At 41.4% G+C, this 15,045-nt stretch overlaps 1 pseudogene; it reads left to right on the top strand.

The window, feature by feature from the left end:
- Positions 1 to 5,180: 5,180 nt before the first annotated feature.
- Positions 5,181 to 7,831, top strand: LOC139577640 (zinc finger BED domain-containing protein 4-like; annotated as a pseudogene).
- The last annotated feature ends 7,214 nt before the right edge of the window (positions 7,832 to 15,045 follow it).

Consider the following 15,045-nt stretch of genomic DNA (forward strand, 5'->3'; position numbering starts at 1 on the left):
TAATACACACAGTTGAAGTCAGAAGTTTACACACACCTTAGCCAAATACATTTAAACTCAGTTTTTCACAATTCCTGACATTTAATCCAAGTAAAAATTCCCTGTTTTAGGTCAGTTAGGATCACCACTTTATTTTAAGAATGTGAAATGTCAGAATAATAGTAGAGAGAATTATTTCTTTCATCACATTCCCAGTGGATCAGAAGTTTACATACACTCAATTAGTATTTGGTAGCATTACCTTTAAATTGTTTAACTCGGGTCAAACATTTCGGGTTGCCTTCCACAAGCTTCCCACAATAAGTTGGGTGAATTTTGGCCCATTCCTCCTGACAGAGCTGGTGTAACTGAGTCAGGTTTGTAGGCCTCCTTGCTCGCACACGCTTTTTCAGTTCTGCCCACAAATTTTCTATAGGATTGAGGTCAGGGCTTTGTGATGGCCACTCCAATACTTTGACTTTGTTGTCCTTAAGCCATTTTGCCACAACTTTGGAAGTATGCTTGGGGTCATTGTCCATTTGGAAGACTCATTTGCGACCAAGCTTTAACTTCCAAACTGATGTCTTGAGCTGTTGCTTCAATATATCCACATAATTTCCTCCCTCATGATGACATCTATTTTGTGAAGTGCACCAGTCCCTCCTGCAGCAAAGCACCCCCAAAACATGATGCTGCCACCCCCGTGCTTCACGGTTGGGATGGTGTTCTTCGGCTTGCAAGCGTCCCCCCTTTTCCTCCAAACATAACGATGGGTATTATGGCCAAACAGGTTTATTTTTGTTTCATCAGACCGGAGGACATTTCTCCAAAAAGTACGATCTTTGTCCCCATGTGCAGTTGCAAACCGTAGTCTGGCTATTTTAATGGCGGTTTTGGAGCAGTGGCTTCTTCCTTGTTGAGCGGCCTTTCAGGTTATGTCGATATAGGACTCGTTTTACTGGGGACACAGATACTTTTGTACCTGTTTCCTCCAGCATCTTTACAAGGTCCTTTGCTGTTGTTCAGGGATTGATTTGCACTTTTCGCACCAAAGTACGTTCATCTCTAGGAGACAGAACGCGTCTCCTTCCTGAGCGGTATGACGGCTGCGTGGTCCCATGGTGTTTATACTTGCGTACTATTGTTTGTACAGATGAACGTGGTACCTTCAGGCGTTTGGAAATTGCTCCCAAGGATGAACCAGACTTGTGAAGGTCTACAAATTATTTTCAGAGGTCTTGGCTGATTTCTTTTGATTTTCCCATGATGTCAAGCAAAGAGGCACTGAGTTTGAAGGTAGGCCTTGAAATATATCCACAGGTACACCTCCAATTGACTCAAATGATGTCAATTAGCCTATCAGAAGCTTCTAAAGCCATGAAATCGTTTTCTGGAATTTTCCAAGCTGTTTAAAGTCACAGTCAACTTAGTGTATGTAAACTTCTGACTCACTGGAATTTTGATACAATGAATTATAAGTGAAATAATCTGTCTGTAAACAATTGTTGGACAAATTACTTGTCATGCACAAAGTAGATGTCCTAACCGACTTGCCAAAACTATAGTTTGTTAACAAGACATTTGTGGAGTGGTGGAAAAACAAGTTTTAATGACTCCAACCTAAGTGTATATAAACTTCTGACTTCAACTGTAAATAAAATCTATTTAGTCTCAAATAAATAATGAAACATGCTCAATTTGCTTTACATAATGCAAAAACACGGTGTTGGAGAAGAAAGTAAAGGTGCAATATATGCCATGTAAAAAAAAATATAACGTTTGAGTTCCTTGCTCAGAACATATGAAAGCTGGTGGTTAAAATTTCCCAGTTCTTCAATTTTCCCAGTTAAGAAGTTTTAGGTTATAGGAATTATGACGTGTTGACTATTTCTCTCTATATCATTTGTATTTCATATACCTTTGACTATTGGATGTTCTAATAGGCACTTTAGTATTGCCAGCCTAATCTCAGGAGTTGATAGGCTTGAAGTTATAAACAGCGCTGTGATCAAGCATTGCTAAGAGCTGCGGGCAAACGCAGTAAAGTTTGAATGAATGCTTACGAGCATGCTGCTGCCTACCACCGCTCAGTCAGACTGCTCTATCAAATATCAAATCATAGACTTAATTATAATATAATAAACACAGAAATACGAGCCTTTGGTCATTAATATGGTCAAATCCGTAAACTATCATTTCGAAAACAAAATGTTTATTATTTCAGTGAAATACGGAACCGTTCCATATTTTATCGAACGGGTGGCAACCCTACGTCTAAATATTGCTGTTACATTGCACAACCGTCAATGTTATATCATAATTACGTAAAATTCTGGCAAATTAGTTCGCAACGAGCCAGGCGGCCCAAACTGTTGCATATACCCCTGCGTGCAATGAACGCAAGAGAAGTGACATAATTTCCCTAGTTGATATTGCCTGCTAACATGAATTTCTTTTAACTAAATATGCAGGTTTAAAAAATATATACTTCTGTGTATTGATTTTAAGAAAGGCATTGATGTTTATGGTTAGGTATATTCGTGCAACGATTGTGCTTTTGTTAAATCATCCCCCGTTTGGCGAAGTAGGCTGTGATTCAATGATAAATTAACAGGCACCACATTGATTATATGCAACGCAGGACAAGCGAGTTAACCTAGTAATATCATCAACCATGTGTAGTTAACTAGTGATTATGTGAAGAGTTTGATGCTAGCTAGCAACTTACCTTGGCTCCTTGCTGCACTCGCGTAACAGGTGGTCAGCCTGCCACGCAGTTTCCTTGTGGAATGCAATGTAATCGGCCATAATCGGAATCCAAAAATGCCGATTACAGATTTGTTATGAAAACTTGAAATCGGCCCTAATTAATCGGCCATGTCGAAGAGCAACCATAAAATAACAATAGCGAGACTATATACAGGGGGGACCGGTACAGAGTCAATGTGTGGGGGCTAGGGTTGCAAAGGGTCGGTAAATTTCATGAACTTTTCCAGAAATTTTCCATGGGAAGTTAAGCCCTGGAATTTGGGGAATTTTGCTTAAATTCATCAAAAAAGTTAGCTTATAACAGTGAACCTTTTTTATGGGATACACATAAGGCAATTCTAGGTCTTGTGGCATATTTTGGTTACATTTTCCCCAATTCAATGGAATTGCAACCCTCTGCATGCCCAGTGCATTCTTCCATCACATGTGCAGTGCACTCTTCCATCACATGTACAGCTGATTCTCAAGATCTTGCACACTAATGAGATGCTATTGAGGCCACACTACTACACTGTCTGATCCAAGGACTACATGCTCTCTGGTACGTTTCAATTACAATACTGGGTGGGGTGAATATATTTTATATGACATACATTATTTTTTTTTAACTAGTAAATAGTAGCCTACAGCAAAGTGTGTTTTAATAATTTCTAACTTGTTAACAATTTCTGCTAGTTAGTTTTTGCTACCATGTGGGTTGCTTGAGCCTGCTAACTGAGGAGTGTTAATTCGCCTCTTTCCATACATGTTTCATTTAAAACATTTATCTTACAAAGGAGTTGTTTAATCTAACTGCTTAACTATTTATCTCTACATAGATGTTTTTTTTTCTTCTTCTAATCTTTACAGGAAAATGCCTTGGGCACTATCTGATGTGTGGAGACATTTCACTGCAGTAAATGTAGAAGGAAAAGTTGTGTACATTTGCAAATACTGTGCCAAATCATATGTGAAGAATGCAACAAAGATGCAGAATCATCTAGCCAAGTGCATAAAGTTCCCTCAGCACTCACAACAAGCAACCTCTGACAAAAGTCCCTCTACTTCTATTCGAGGTGAAAATGATGAATCAGACACCTTATCGATAGCAACAGCTCATGGTCCTCCTGGAATCAGGAGTTTTTTTGACTCAATGGAGGAACGTAGTCAAAGAAATGCTGATGAATGTCTTGCTCAAGCTGTGTATGCAACTTGTTCACCTCTGATCCTTACAGGCAATGTGTATTGAAATTAGAGGTCGACCGATTAATCGGGATGGCCGACTAATTAGGGCCGATTTCAAGTTTTCATAACAATCGGAAATCTGTATTTTTGGACACCAATTTATTTTCAATGACGGCCTAGGAATGGTGGGTTAACTGCCTTGTTCAGAACGACAGATTTTTACCTTGTCAGCACGGGGATTCAATCTTGCAACCTTGCGGTTAACTAGTCCAACGCTCTAACCACCTGCCTTACATTGCACTCCACGAGGAGCCTGCCTGTTACACGAATGCAGTAAGAAGCCAAGGTACGTTGCTAGCTAGCATTAAACTTATCTTATAAAAAACAATCAATCAATCATAATCACTAGTTAACTACACATGGTTAATGATATTACTAGTTTATCTAGCGTGTCCTGCGTTGCATATAATCGATGCAGTGCGCATTCGCAAAAAAGGACTGTCGTTGCTCCAACGTGTACCTAACCATAAACTTCAATGCCTTTCTTAAAATCAATACACAAGTATATATTTTTAAACCTGCATATTTAGTTAATATTGCCTGCTCACATTAATTTATTTTAACTATGGAAATTGTGTCACTTCTCTTGCAACAGAGTCAGGGTATATGCAGCAGTTTGGGCCGCCTGGCTCGTTGCGAACTGTGTGAAGACTATTTCTTCCTAACAACGACAGCCAACTTCGCCAAACGGGGGATGATTTAACAAAAGCGCATTTGCGAAAAAAGCACAATCGTTGCACGAATGTACCTAACCATAAACATCAATGCCTTTCTTAAAATCAATCATATATTTTTAAACCTACATATTTAGCTAAAAGAAATCCAGGTTAGCAGGCAATATTAACCAGGTGAAATTATGTCACTTCTCTTGCGTTCATTGCACGCAGAGTCAGGGTATATGCAACATTTTGGGCCGCCTGGCTCGTTGCGAACTAATTTGCCAGAATCTTACGTAATTATGACATAACATTGAAGGTTGTGCAATGTAACAGGAAAAGTTAGACTTATGGATGCCACCCGTTAGATAAAATACGGAACCGTTCAGTATTTCACTGAAAGAATAAACGTTTTGTTTTTCGAGATGATAGTTTCCGGATTTGACCATATTAATGACCTAAGGCTCGTATTTCTGTGTGTTTATTATATTATAGTTAAGTCTATGATTTGATATTTGATAGAGCAGTCTGACTGAGCGGTGTTAGGCAGCAGCAGGCTCGTAATAGTCAAAGGTATATGGTTTAGAGAGAAATAGTCAACGCGTCATAATTCCTGTAATAACTTGCGGCTGAACTTGAAAGGGGTTCCTTCGTTATTTACCCTTCATGTCTTCCATAGAGAATGTCTTGATCTACTTCAAATAAGGTCTGTGTTTCGTGCAGGCTTAAACCGCCTCGGCGTTTTGATACCCGTGTAAATCTCACTAGGATAAGGTAACGTTTGTCAACATATTTTCATAAATCCACTCTAAAATTATCTTCACTTATATTTAACCAATATTGATCAGAGTTACCTTGTCCTATGGATATCTACACAGTTATAAAATTGGCAAGGTGGTGTAAGCCTACATGAAACACAGACCTTATTTTAAGTGAATCTAAAAAATATCCTATGGAATAAATTAATGAAGGAACCACTTTTCAGATTTTGCTAGAAGGTGTCATGGGAATTATGACTCACACTTTGGCAGTCAATTCTTACCATGGCCATTATTAAAATAGAATTTCCTGCATATAGAAATTACAGTTTTTGTTTTCTACATTCATCACAGGTAACTTAAACTCTATTTTTATTTAAACAGTTGAGAGTATTTGTCTCCTAAGCAGACTCTTCAGTATCGTTGTCACTTCAGAGCTGTGTGTGTGTGTGTGTGTGTTTTACAGATGGCAGAGAAAAGCAGAGCACCAGTGTGGGACTATTACATGGAATTGGCACCAGGGAAAGCAAGGTGTCTTATTTGTGATAAAGGTGTAAGCATGGGGTCAGCAACGGCTAAATCAAAAAATACCACTAACCTGTGGAATCACCTTAAGAACACCCACCCAAAATCCCATAAGGAAGCAATGATGAAAAAAGCAAATGCAAATTCTTCACAAGGAAAAAGTGATACAGACACGTCACAGACATCGCAGGCTACAATCTTACAACTTTTTAATAAACAAGCAAAATAGCAGGACAAAGACCCAAGGGCCAAGAAGATGGATGTAGCAATTATTGAGATGATTGCCACTGACAACCAGCCATTCACAGTGGTGTCTGACGTTGGTTTTCAGCGGCTGATTACTCTTGATGAACCCCGGTACAGGATCAAAGATGAAAAAAAAATTCGCACAGAAATGCTAGATAAAACACATGAAAGAGTTGTGATGAAAGTGAAGAATCTGGTGGGACCAGTCAATGCTCCACACATGGCATTCACAACTGACTGCTAGTCAAGCACTACAGAGTCCCTGATGAGCCTTACTGGACATTTCATTGACAATGTTTGGACAAGAAAGCAGGTTGTGCTGAATGTCAAGACTATGAATGGATCACACACAGGAAACTACGTCAGAGAGATGTTTTTGACCATGTTGGAATACTGGGAAATCCACACAGAACGTGTAGTGCTGGTCCTCAGGGACAGTGGGGCAAACATGGTGAAAGGTATGAGACTGGCAGAGCTTCCAGACTTCAGCTGCAGTGCACACACCCTACAGCTTGTAATCAATGATGGCCTATCCAGTCAGAGAGCTGTGCTAGACATTCTTGCCATGTTGAAGAGCTGTGCAACTCACTTTGACCACTCTGTACTGGCCAAACAGAGGCTGAGGGCCATTCAGGAAGAGCTTGGCCTTCCCAAACACAGCATCATCCAAGCAGTTCAAACTCGCTGGAACTCAACACTACACATGTTGCAGAGGATGTTTGAACAGAGGCGTGCACTGAATGTGTATGCAGGTGAATACGGACACATCATCAGTTTGTCTGCTGCACAGTGGGACATTGTCTCTAACGTAATTGAGACTCTGGCACCTATGGAGGAGGTGACACTGGAGATGAGCCACTCCAACTCTACAGCAGCATGCATCCTCCCCAGTGTGTCGGTGCTGATGCTACAGCAGGAGGGTTCTTCTACTCAAGGCATCAAAACTTTACGGAAGACCATGTTGGATAGTCTGACAAGGAGGTTCTTCAAGGCCGAGGAGACAAAGTGCCTGGTGCTGGCAACTGTCCTGGATCCATGTTACAAGAGCTATGCCTTCACCTCAGGGACAGCACTAGAGAAAGCAAAAGAGTGGCTGAAGGAGGAGTCTGACCTACTAAGGAAACCAAATCCCAGAGCCACAGCAGATGGGACGAGTGAAGAGGAGGACCCAGATCCAGGTGCAAAAAGGCAAAGAGTCCAAGTAGATCAGCCACCCAGTCTGGTGGACAGCCTCTACGCTAGAATCCTTGGAAGTCAAGAGGGCAGGGCTGAAGTCCAGTGCAGTTTTGAAATTGAGTTTGAGCGTTACCTCACATAGCCTGACAGAAAGAGCGAGTTGCCTTTGGAGTGGTGGAAGCAGAATGAGGACAGACTTCAATCACTCGCTCCACTGGCAAAGAAGTTTCTCTGTCCCCCACCTTCTTTAGTCCCAAGCGAGAGAGTGTTCAGTGAGGTGGGAATCATTTATGATAAGCGGAGGAGCAGACTGACAGGGGACCATGCAGACAAGCTCTACTTTCTGCACTACAACCTAAAACTTCTTAACTGGGAATTTTGAAGACCCATGAAAGCTGGTGGTTCATTTTAACATATGTTCTCATGTTATTTGAGACTAAATTGATTTTATTTATGTATTATATTGAGTTAAAATAAAAGTGTTCATTGTTTATTCAGTGTTGTTGCAATTGTCATTATTACAAAAATGTGTGTGTGTGTGTGTGTGTGTGTATATATATATATATATATATATATATATATATATATATATATTATTATAAAAAAATCGGCCGTTTTTTGGTCCTCCAATAATCGGTATCAATATCGGCGGTGAAAAATCATAATCGGTCGACCTCTAATTGAAATACATTTCTGAATGTTCTTTGCCCAGCATACACCCCTCCAACGAGACATGCTTTATCTACTCATTTGCTGGATGCAGAGTTCAACAGAGTTCAAGTAAAGGTCAAGCAAATCATAGAGAAAGCAGACTGTATTGCAATCATCTCTGATGGGTGGTCGAATGTTCGTGGGCAAGGAATAATCAACTACATCATCTCCACCCCTCAACCAGTATTCTATAAGAGCACAGACACAAGGGACAACAGACACACCGGTCTCTATATTGCGGATGAGCTGAAGGCAGTCATCAATGACCTTGGACCACAGAAGGTATTTGCACTGGTGACAGACAATGCTGCGAACATGAAGGCTGCTTGGTGTAAAGTGGAGGAGTCCTACCCTCACATCATACCCATTGGCTGTGCTGCTCATGCATTGAATCTGCTCCTCAAGGACATCATGGCACAGAAAACAATGGATACACTCTACAAGAGAGCCAAGGAAATGGTTAGGTAGCAGCAATCTACCTCACCAAGCAAAGTGAGAAGAATAAGAGCACCACATTGAAGCTTCCCAGAAACACCCATTGGGATGGTGTTGTCATCATGTTTGACAGTCTCCTGGAGGGTAAGGAGTCTCTCCAAGAAATGGCCATATCACCGTCTGCTGATATGGACAGCCCCATCAAGAGGATCCTCCTGGATGATGTATTTTGGGAGAGAGTGGTAAGCAGCCTGAAACTCCTGAAACCTATAGCAGTAGCCATTGCACCGATTGAGGGAGACAATGCCATCCTGTCTGATGTTCAGACTCTGCTTGCAGAAGTAAGAGAAGAAATCCGTACTGCCCTGCCCACTTCACTGTTGCTCCAAGCAGAGGAAACTGCAGTTCTGAAATGCATCAAAAAGTGTGAAGACTTCTGCCTGAAGCCCATACACGCCGCAGCGTACATGTTGGACACCAAGTATGCTGGCAAGAGCATCCTGTCTGGTGCAGATACCACCATGGCCCGGATGAGGGCAAGGTTCTTGGCAGTCTGGCGAAGTACACTTCCAAGAAAGAGCTTTGGGATGGAGATGCAATATGGCAGTCGTGGCAACATATCTCATCAGCCACCTGGTGGAAGGGATTTTGTGGATCTGACGCTCTTTCCCCTGTTGCTTCCATCATCCTCCAAATCCCATCAACATCGACCACCTCAGAGCCCAACTGGTCCTTGTTTGGGAACACACACACCAAATCACGCAACAGGCTGACCAATACAAGGGTTGAAAAATTGGTGGCCATTCGGGCACATTTTGGGCTTTTTGAGCCTGACAACGAGCCATCCTCAACAAGGTTGAAAAGTGATAGTGAAGATGAGGCCTCATAGAGTCTGATGTTCAAGAGGTGAACATTGAGGAAGTCCAGGGAGAAGATATGGAAGCCTGAGAGGAAAACAACCAAAGCTTTAGTTTCTAGACTATAATTTTACAGATGTATGTTGAAAATGTTTTTGGGAGATGCGATGGATCATTGGGGATCATTCAATATTCCCTTTTTTTGTTGTTCAGTGAAATCATCCCATGTGAAGAGTCCACTCATTTAATTTAAGTTCAATTCATAACTAAAATATATTTTTTTCTATTGCAAGGATTTAATCATTTGCAATTATGTCTCCTTATGATAAGGTAAAATGTTTATGTTTCTGTCTCCATATGATATGGTAAATATAGCCAATGCATTTAAAATAAAATTGTATTAATATTAATTTTCATATTTTTAATTCCCATGGAAAGTTTACACCTCTGAATATTCCCCAAAATGTGCACGAGTCTTATGACTTAGGGGTAGCAGCTGTTAAGAAGCCTTTTGGACCTAGACTTGGCGCTCCAGTACCGCTTGTCATGCGGTAGCAGAGAGAACAGTCTATGACTAGGGTTGCTGGAGACTCTGGCAATTTTTAAGGCCTTCCTCTGACACCGCCTGGTATAAAGGTCCTGGCCCCAGTGATGTACTGGCAGGAAGTTTGGCCCGAGTGATGTACTGGGCCGTATGTACTACCCTCTGTAGTGCCTTGCGGTCGTAGGCCGAGCAGTTGCCATACCAGGCGTTGATGCATCCAGTCAGGATGGTGCAGCTGTAGAACTTTTTGAGGATCTGAGGACCCATGCCAAAATATTTTCAGTCGCCTGAGGGGGAATAGACGTTATCGTGCCCTCTTCACGACTGTCTTGGTGTGTTTGGACCATGATAGTTTGTTGGTGATGTGGACACCAAGGAACTTAAAGCTCTCAACCTGCTCCACTACATTGAATGCTGTAGCGTTAAGATTTCCCTTCAATGGAAACTATGGGGCCTAGCCCGAACCATGAAAAACAGCCGCAGACCATTATTCCGCCTCCACCTAACTTTACTTTTGTCATTATGCATTTTGGCAGGTAGCATTTTCCTGGCATCCGCCAACCCAGATTCGTCCGTCGGACTGCCAGATGGTGAAGCGTGATTCATCACTCCAGAGAACGCGTTTCCACTGCTCCAGAGTCCAAAGGCTGCAAGCTTTACACCACTCCAGCAGGCCTGATTCACACAGTTTTTTTTTTTTACCGTTATTTTACCAGGTAAGTTGACTGAGAACACGTTCTCATTTGCAGCAACGACCTGGGGAATAGTTACAGGGGAGAGGAGGGGGATGAATGAGCCAATTATAAACTGGGGATTATTAGGTGACCAAGATGGTTTGAGGGCCAGATTGGGAATTTAGCCAGGACACCGGGGTTAACACCCCTACTCTTACGATAAGTGCCATGGGATCTTTAATGACCTCAGAGAGTCAGGACACCCGTTTAACGTCCCATCCGAAAGACGGCACCCTACACAGGGCAGTGTCCCCAATCACTGCCCTGGGGCATTGGGATATTTTTTAGACCAGAGGAAAGAGTGCCTCCTACTGGCCCTCCAACACCACTTCCAGCAGCATCTGGTCTCCCATCCAGGGACTGACCAGGACTGACCCTGCTTAGCTTCAGAAGCAAGCCAACAGTGGTATGCAGGGTGGTATGCTGCTGGCCGTCTCCTCTGAACAGTTGATATTGAGATGTGTCTCTTACTTGAACCCGCAAAACACCAGTCTCAACGTCAACAGCGAAGAGGCGACTCCGGGATGCTGGCCTTCTAGGCAGAGTTCCTCTGTCCAGTGTCTGTGTTCTTTTTCCCATCTTAATGTTTTCTTTTTATTGGCCAGTCTGAGATATGGCTTTTTCTTTGCAGCTCTGCCTAGAAGGCCAGCATCCCGGAGTCGCCTCTTCACTGTTGACGTGGAGACTGGTGTTTTGCGGGTACTATTTAATGACGCTGCCAGTTGAGGACTTGTGAAGCGTCTGTTTCTCAAACTAGACACTAATTTACTTGTCCTCTTGCTCAGTTGTGCACTGGGGCCTCCCACTCCTCTTTCTATTCTGGTTAGAACCAGTTTGCTCTGTTCTGTGAAGGGAGTAGTACACAGCGTTGTATGAGAGATCTTCAGGTTTTTGACAATATCTCTCATGGAATAGCCTTAATTTCTCAGAACAAGAATAGACTGACGAGTTTCAGAACAAAGTTCCTTGTTTCTGGCCATTTTCAGCCTGTAATCGAACCCACATGCCGATGCTCCAGATACTCAACTAGTCTAAAGATGGCCAGTTTTATTGCTTCTTTAATAAGCACAACAGTTTTCAGCTGTGCTTACATAATTGCAAAAGTGTTTTCTAATGATCAATTAGCCTTTTAAAATGATAAACTTGGATTAGCTAACACACCGTGTGTAACGGCAGCCTTCCTTCTCTTCAAGAGAAGAGGAGGTGTAGCAGGGATCGGACCAACACGCAGCGTAGCCAGTGCTCAACATGTTTAATTAAACGAAACAGTGAACACTTACAACAATACAAAATAACAAAAAGTGGCAAACCAATACAGTCCTAGCTGGTGCAGAGAAAACAGAGACAGGAAACAACCACCCACAAAATCCCAACACAAAACAAGCCACCTATATATGATTCTCAATCAGGGACAACGATTGACAGCTGCCTCTGATTGAGAACCATATTAGGCCGAACACAGAAACAGACAAACTAGACACACAACATAGAATGCCCACCCAGCTCACGTCCTGACCAACACTAAAACAAGCAAAACACATAAGCACTATGGTCAGGACGTGACACCGTGCCATTGGAACACAGTAGGGATGGTTGCTGATAATGGGCCTCTGTTCGCCTATGTAGATATTCCCTAAAAAACTGCCGTTTCCAGCTACAATAGTAATTTACAACACTAACAATGTCTACGCTGTATATCTGATGAATTTGATGTTATTTTAATGGACAAAAAATTGCTTTTCTTTCAAAAACAAGGACATTTCGAAGTGACCCCAAACTTTTGAACGGTAGTGTATATTTTACATTTTAGAGTCTTCAAAGTAGCCACCCTTTGCCTTGATGGCAGCTTTGCATACTCTTGGCATTCTCTCAACTAGCTTCACCTGCAATGATGTTCCAACCGTCTTGAAGGAGTTCCCACATATGCTGAGCACTTGTTGGCTGCTTTTCCTTCACTCTGCGTTCCAACTCGTCCCAAACCATCTCATTTGGGTTGAAGTCAGGTGATTGTGGTGGCCAGGTCATCTGATGCAGCACTCCATCACTCTCCTTCTTGGTCAAATAGCCCTTACACAGCCTGGAGGTGTGTTGGGTCATTGTCCTGTTGAAAAACAAATGATAGTCCCACTAAGCACAAGCCAGATGGGATGGTGTATCGCTGCAGAATGCTGTGGTAGCCATGCTGGTTAAGTGTGCCTTGAATTCTAAATAAATCACTGACAGTGTCACCAGCAAAGCACCCCTTCATCATCACATGCGGAGGCATCCCTTCATCACATGCGGAGGCATCCGTTCACCAACTCTGCGTCTCACAAAGACACAGAGGTCAAATTTGCACTCATCAGACCAAAGGACAGATTTTCACCAGTATAATGTCCATTGCTTGTGTTTCTTGGCCCAAACAAGTCTCTTCTTATTATCGGTGTCCTTTAGTAGTGGTTTCTTTGTAGCAATTTGACCACGAAGGTCTGATTCACACAGTGTCCTCTGAACAGTTGATATTGAGATGTGTCTCTTACTTGAACTCTGAAGCATTTATTTGGGCTGCAATTTCTGAGGCTGGTAACTAATGAACTTATCCTCTACAGCAGAGGTAACTCTGGGTCTTCCTTACCTGTAGCGGTCCTAATGAGAGCCAGTTTCATCATAGCGCTTGATGGTTTTTGCGACTGCACAAAGTGCGTGAAATTTTCCAGATTGACTTACCTTCATGTCTTAAAGTAATGATGGACTGTCGTTTCTCATTGTTCTTACAATAATATGGACTTAGCCCTATTTGGTAAAAGACCATCTTCTGTATACCAAATGACTTAAATGTAAATGTAAATACCATCTCTACCTTGTCACAACACAACTGATTGGCTCAAATACATTAAGAAGGAAAGAAATTCCACAAATCCCATCTGTTAATTGACCTCTTGAAGCTAGGGGACAGAATTTTTATGTTTGGAAAAATAACGTTCCCAATGTAAGCTGCCTATTTCTCATGTCCAGATGCTAGAATATGCATATCATTGACAGAGTAGGATAGAAAACACTCTAATGTTTCCAAAACTGTCAAAATATTGTCTGTGAGTGTAACAGAACTGATTTTGCAGGAGAAAACCTGAGGAAATCCAACCCGGAAGTGCCTTTTATTTTGAAAAATCACTGTTCCATTGCCTTTCGTCCATTTAAAGGGATATCAACCAGATTCCTTTTCCTATGGCTTCCTCAGGGTGTGAACAGTCTTTAGACATAGTTTCAAGCTTTTATTCTGAAAAATTAGCGAGATTTATCAAAACGCGTCAGTGGATAGCTGAATGTCCTTCCATTAGTTCATGCGCGCGAAAGTTGTAGCTCGACATTTTCCTTATCTCTGTTATTGAATAGTTTACCGTCCGGTTGAAATATTATCGATTATTTATGTTAAAAACAACCTGAGGATTGATTAAAAACGTTTGACATGTTTCTACGAACTTTACGGATACTATTTGGAATTTTCGTCAACCTTTGCATAACGCGCCAAACAAATAGAGTTTTTTTAATATAAAAATTATCTTTATCGAACAAAAGGAACATTTATTGTGTAACTGGGAGTCTCATGAGTGCAAACATCCGAAAATCATCAAAGATAAGCGATTAATTTTATTGCTTTTCTGACTTTCGTGACCAATCTCCATTGCTGCTAGGTGTTCGTAATGTTTTGTCTAGTGATCGATAAACTCACACAAACGCTTGGATTGCTTTCGCTGTAAAGCATATTTTCAAAATCTGACACGACAGGTGGATTAACAACAAGCTAAGCTGTGTTTTGCTATATTGCACTTGTGATTTCATGAATATACATTTTTTTTGCAATTTTTTGGGAATTTGGCGCTCTGCAATTCAGCGGTTGTTGATGAAAATGATCCCGCTAAAGGGATCCGTGCGTCAAGAAGTTAATTGAAATGCATTCCAGGTGACTACCTCATGAAGCTTATTGAGAGAATGCCAAGAGTGTGCACAGCTGTCGACAATGCAAAGGGTGGCTATTTGAAGAATCTCAAAAATATAATATATTTTGATTTGTTTAACATTTCTTTGGTTACCACATGATTCCATATGTGTTATTTCATAGTTTTGATGTCTTCACTATTATTCTACAATGTAGAAAATAGTCAAAATAAAGAAAAACCCTTGAATGAGTAGGTGTGTCCAAACTTTTGACTGGCACTGTATAGGATGCCCATGATTTTCTACCAAGATGTTCGACAAGCAGGTATCCACATACTTTTGGTCAGGTAGTGTATCTTGCACAAAGACCATATATAATATTCAAGGTTGAGAAGTAACGGATCACATGTAAACCATTACATGTAACGGATTACAAAAATACTAATTGTAGCCTAATCCATTACATTGCCAGCTAAAAATATTGTAATCAGATTACAGATTCCTTTTGAAAAACTA

Source organism: Salvelinus alpinus, chromosome 6 (genome assembly GCF_045679555.1).
Source record: "Salvelinus alpinus chromosome 6, SLU_Salpinus.1, whole genome shotgun sequence".
In the NCBI taxonomy this organism is placed as follows: Eukaryota; Metazoa; Chordata; class Actinopteri; order Salmoniformes; family Salmonidae; genus Salvelinus; species Salvelinus alpinus.